Raw genomic sequence first — 6,000 nt, forward strand, 5'->3', positions numbered from 1 at the left:
CATCCTAGACACCTTGCAGTTCTGAAGACCACCCTGCTTCAGCATTTCATACTTCTGGAACTTCTCAGGACTTTAAAATTGGATGTTATACATATCGGTACAATCTAAACATGTCTGAATTGCCTGTACTTCTCAGATCCCAAGCATTTACGAAATTAACCATAATTGCAGTTAGTATGTTTAATAATTAAGAGCAATAGAATGAAAAAAACTTATTCACACTTTAAATTTATAATGCAATGCACTTCTATACACTCCACAATCACTGGAAGGGAGGCAGCTATCAGACACTGAGCTGACACACAGCCTGCAATGAGCACGCAATAGCACAAGCTGAAGATCTTGCCCCTGTGTCTCAGTCAGCAATACAGCAGGTTATACTGTGTAATCATCAGGACTATCATAAAAGCAAAGTCTACTGACCCTCATGCAATGAAGAACAAGCATTTATAAATTTCTATGAGCACTGGCTGAAATAATAGGTTAAAAAAAAAAAAACAAAACTTTTTAATAATTGGAAAGCCTGATGAAACAGACGTAAGAAACCAACACCTACCCCAAATAAAATCACAGTTCCATTCTCCCACTCAGTATTTAAAACAGAACTTGAAACACACATAAAGTGCCATCTTTTTTTCTTAAATTAGCATTTTTCAGCCTTGTATTATACTGATACTGCAAATAAATATGAAGGCACAAGCCCAATCTAAGGCACTCATTCTACACAACTGTGCTTCTTGAAGAAACTGTTAGCTTCTGAAGTTTCCATGTTTCCCGTTTCAGTTAAGAACCCCTTCAGGGTACAGGCTCAACTCTGTATGGTCATGCAGTGGATCAGAAAACGAAACAAGCAGTGTGGTACTACTATATACACTAAATAAACTTCATATGCATATCTGAACCAGAAGTGTATTGTGGGTTTTTTTTCTTTCCCCAATTAGAATTCAGTTTAGAAATGGCTAATAAGTTAAAACACAACTGAGTTTTTCATCAGTCTTACTATGTTACAGGCTTTGAAATATAGTACAAGCCATGAAAACAGTGAATTACCCAAATGTTTTGTATTCTATTATATCAGCCAATATTGGAAACGCTAAATAAAAAACCACCTTACCTTTTGGATAATCTTCCAATAAGAGGTTGAAGTGACCTAACTGACAAAAGAAATCAGACTCGACCTTTCCTTCAGCTTTCAAAATTAGCGATTCATAGCAGCGAACAGCCTGAGAAAAAGAAAGAAAAGGTTGTCAAAATCCCGTATTTAACTAAAGCAAATAATATATTTTCTGAGCAATAATACATCTTGTTTCTCTCCAGTGGAAGAAGCCCATCATCTAAGTAACTTGCAGTTAGCATTGTTTATCAAACATAAAATATAGTATTTAAGACAGAGCAGTTTTAGAAGTTCAAATCTTCTAATGCACATCAATAGCAAACAAGTAACTGTAAGTTCTCTGTCAACTTCAGAAACATTTGCTCTCCCAAACACAAATTTCCATACCCTGAAAGTCATTAAAAATAAAAAAATCAGTCATTTTATTCTCATGGTTTTTGGCTTTCATTTCTAAAGGAATCACTTTTCATCATCCTAAGCATTTAATGAGGTTTTGCTAAACTGAAGAACACAGCACCTCAACATGTTTTCTTGGACAATTCATGAAGCTTAGCATGCATTTTCAAAGATCTGACTCTTGACATTCCGCTGTCATGTCGTAAAATGCACTGTTTACTACCTTCCATTTACTACACAGTCACTTCAGACTATCACTGAAGTTAGAAACCTGAATCCAACAGAAAAGAATTTTGAGAGAAGTGGCCCCAGAAGTTTGTAAGCAGCACTCACAAAATATGTTCTGCACAACAAAGATAGACTTTTATTAAACTATTATCTTCAATTCATCACAACAGTTATGATCTTTGACCTCTTCTACTCTTACTTCATGACCCCACTGACAGGTTGGGAAAAGATAAAGTCTTTCAACTTCTTGAACTTCCAATCAGTTTCCTGATTATGAACATGCTAGCCATTGAAGTGAAGTATCTGAACAAACTTAAATGAGAGGGATGAAGTGAGTGAAGGTCCTTTGCATCGACAGACCTTCAAAGCTCTCAAAAACTTGTCAGAATTCCAGTGAATTCCAAATCCAGTTGGCTAGTCCCTACTTTCCATCAACTCATGGCTAAAACATATTTCCAGAGCAGCTACTGTGATGAACTGCTTGACTTTAATATACTACCACAATCAGAGACCTTAATATTTAACATGAAATGACAATTTAAGTCATCTTATTAAAACTGTAAGTAATTGGGGGACAGCAGGAAGTCATAGGCAGCATGCCAATCTATCCCTGTGATAGTCCAACTAGTACATCATTCTGTCCATACCTGTGATTTACTTCATTAAAAACTTGTATTAATACTCAAAATGAGAAATTCCAACAACATGAAAAGGAAATACTGTCAAATAGTTAAGAAAATACCGGTTCATATTTTTCATTAATGCTGCAAATTCCGCCTTACCAAACTGCTCTAAAAAGACTGATTTTGTTGACAATTCATCAGAGGTACTGCTCCTTTAATTTTACTCCCACCACTAAAAATACCTACTGAAGTTAGCCAACTCTCAGTCTAAAGAAAATTATCCCTGGAATCCAAACCAAGCATATAAGCTTGAAATGAATTTCTTAAAATTATTACATGTTTGAGTCAATTTTCAGCATTCAGGTTTATCCACTGAACCATCTGCAATTGCAGTTATATTTAATCTTGGGGTTTTTTGTGCCTCAATTTCTCTCCCCACTTTCTGGTCTTGTCTCTGGATTTGTATAAATCTAACACAAATATTGCTGCTGCCTCTAACGTTACTGCCACAATTACAATTTGCAGATAAGACTTCCATTTTCTGACAATATGCCATAGCTGCTGTAGTTGCTGAAGAGAATACCCACACTTTGACATTTTCTGAAACAAACGTTTTGTCTTTATAATTCAGTCACTGCACAGAGCATAAAGAAGCCACTACCACAACTGTCAATATATGAGATTTGTTGGAGAAGAATTTAGAGATAGTTTATTTCTTTAACTAGAGAACTACTGGTATTTTAGGAGAATTTAACTTTGTGAACAAATATAACAGGATTTTTCCATATAGCATCTTCAAGGAAATTATAAATATACACACTTTAACAACTAGGCATACAGGGACCCTTAACACTCTCTCTGCCCCTTCTCAAATAAGTGCACATTAGAAGATGCATGAGAAGCTTCTGAAACATCATATAAAGTAGGGATACCAAAAGCTGTGTCCATGCCTTTCACAGAACTCTACCCAGCCCTCAGCAAGGCAGATTTGCCCTCTGTCTTAAAACATGCTCTGAAAATACAGCTCAAGCATCTTTCTGACCCTGCTGCCAGCAAAAGGAAAGGCACAGAACACCAAAGCTACGTAACAGAACAGAACTTCCTCTTGAAATAACAGTTAACTGCAGGAGCAATCTAGCTGTGCCATCAAAGCACACAGCCTCAGCTGATCTCTAACTGGCAAGCAACATTGCCAAGAAAGCACTTACATTTAAGCGCACTCATATTGGGGCTGGTTATTTCATATGAATTTCCAACTTTCTTCTAGCACATTCTCACCAAATGAAACAGAAACCGAAAGCAAGAGCACCCCTTGCTCTCCATCCCTGGTGGAACACCTGAGCCGACCCCTGAGTCCTGGGCAGGCTGAGAATGCTCAGTACAAGGCTATTCTTCTGAGTAGCCCAAGAGGAGTCACCCATACAACTGGATTTACCCAGTTTCAGTCCTGGCTGAGAAACCTTCTTGCTAATCAAACCCACCTGAAATCACTTTTAGAAATAACAAGTATCTATCTGCACAGATAATAAATTGTTTATTAGCTAAATTAACAGATTCAGCAAGAGATTAAAGCATTTTTAAATGGGGATGTCACAACTATATGCATCCACATATGGCTTCTTTGAATGAGTAATCTAAAGATCTCATTTCAGTGGTTCCGTAACTGAAAAGGTCAGCTATGACACCACTTGTGCAACGAATTTAAATCATTCTGGTACACTGAGAATTCTGCAGAAGTTACAAATAAGATAAATAAAAACAAAACCCAGATTCCTAAGTATTGTTATAAATCAATATAATGTGGAGGAAATAAGCATATAAGCAAATAAAAAGAGGGAGAAAGACTCTGAAATGATAAGGAAGATTGCTACACAGCATCGTATGCTTCCTTCCCTTCATTCAAGGCTGCATGAAGATAAAAGGGAAACCTGAAGAATTTAAGAACACGGCAAAACCATCACCTGCAGCTGCTTTGCAGTACGGCTGCCTGAGCAGAAGCAGGAAACAAATTCAGGAATGGTTTCAGGAAAAGAAACTACAGTTTGAGATGGAAAAAATATATGTATATGTATTCTTTTAACAATAATGTCCACATTGTCTGCCAGCTGCCTGATTAAAAGCAAACCTAAGCAACACACATGGCCAACTTCTAACAAGACGGTTATGAAACAACTTTTATGACGTCAGAGCCCATTACTGTGGAAATTCTGATTCCACAAATTCAACAATCATTTCCTAGGGCAAGATTAAATACAACAATTTAGATACAACACATAGTTCTACATATTTATCAACTAGGAAAATGCTTGCATAACATTCCTATTGTTTAGGAGAGAAAAAAAATTCCTTAGCACTTTACCAAAGAAAAATCCCACCACCAACAAAATACACCACTACCAAATCCCTGTATGCTCACTACTTATTACTTCAAGGGGGAAGGAACTGGATTCATTTTTTCCTTCGTGAGAACTTTTCATTACATTTCTGCAGAGTACTATTTTTTTTCCCCCACTGAACAAAAAAATAACACAATAAAGCAAATATCTACTTTGACTATTAAGAACATGATTTCTTTTCATGAAGAAAAGCCTCTCGATTTGGGAGCGCTCAGAATTTGAGGTATGATACACAGGTGTCACTGATAACATCTTACAGTTCTACTTCATAAAGGAGAAGGTAGGGAATGTTATCTCTGTTTCATCTATTACAAAACAAACAATCAAAAAAAAACTTTACCACTTCGGTTGTAATAATTTGTATTCAAATACTATTGAACAATTTTTAAGGGAAAAAACTTAGCACAGCTTTTTTGAACAGTTTATAAAGAAGATGATGTAACAATGTCTTACAAGGAAGTTTTTCACTCAGAGGGTGGTGATGCACTGGAGCAGGTTGCCCAAGGAGGCTGTGGATGCCCCATCCCTGGAGGCATTCAAGGCCAGGCTGGATGTGGCTCTGGGCAGCCTGGTCTGGTGGTTGGCGACCCTGCACATAGGAAGGGGGCTGAAACTGGATAATCATTGTGGTTCTTTTCCCAGGCCACTGTATGTATGTTCTTCCTCACTCTTGCAAGCGTCACTGACCAAGATGAAAGCAGCAGGAGTATACGGCTAACGATAGCTACTTATTTTTAATTTTTCAGTATATTAATGGTATGAAAATGCAAGAATGCACTAACGCAGAAGATTTTTACTCACAACAGAAAAAGACAGAACCACAGAAAGACAAAAACTAAACTAACTGTTCAAGAAAAAGCAGACAACAGTGTAGAATGCCAGATTCAAACCCCGAGATGTTCCTAGAGCCTTAAAGAACACAACATTAAAGTACAAAACACTGCTGTAACTGTACATTAAAAAAAAAAAACAAGTCGCTTCTTTCTAAATGTATTCTGAATGATCTGAACATACTGGCCTTGCATGCAGCTAACAAGAACTGCAAGCAAGAAGGAAATTTCAGGTGAAAAAAAAAAACAAACCAGGAGACACCTGCATACTCTTCACAAATGGAATACTACACATAGAAATAAAATGTTAACTAGCTCCTAAGGGATATTTTACTCTTCCAGAAAAGAAAATAATTATATAGATAGTGCTGGATACTAAAGTGATAATTATACAATGTCTCCGACCAGCCAGT

The 6,000-nt window shown here is 36.8% G+C and overlaps 1 long non-coding RNA gene across 2 annotated transcripts in view; it reads right to left on the bottom strand.

Annotated features, from left to right (window-relative positions):
- The window catches only part of LOC104914463, a 31,241-nt gene extending 26,011 nt beyond the window's left edge, over positions 1-5,230 (bottom strand). Inside the window, exons 1-2 of one of the 2 annotated variants that reach the window (XR_002120416.2) lie at positions 4,323-5,229; positions 1,115-1,223 (exon numbers count right to left, since the gene is read on the bottom strand). This is a non-coding gene — a long non-coding RNA (uncharacterized LOC104914463). Of the gene's footprint in view, positions 1-1,114; positions 1,224-4,322 lie in introns of both variants that reach the window. The other variant, XR_002120417.2, reaches the window with a different exon arrangement.
- Between the last annotated feature and the right edge of the window lie 770 nt (positions 5,231-6,000).

The sequence above is a fragment of the Meleagris gallopavo genome, chromosome 1 (assembly GCF_000146605.3).
Source record: "Meleagris gallopavo isolate NT-WF06-2002-E0010 breed Aviagen turkey brand Nicholas breeding stock chromosome 1, Turkey_5.1, whole genome shotgun sequence".
In the NCBI taxonomy this organism is placed as follows: Eukaryota; Metazoa; Chordata; class Aves; order Galliformes; family Phasianidae; genus Meleagris; species Meleagris gallopavo.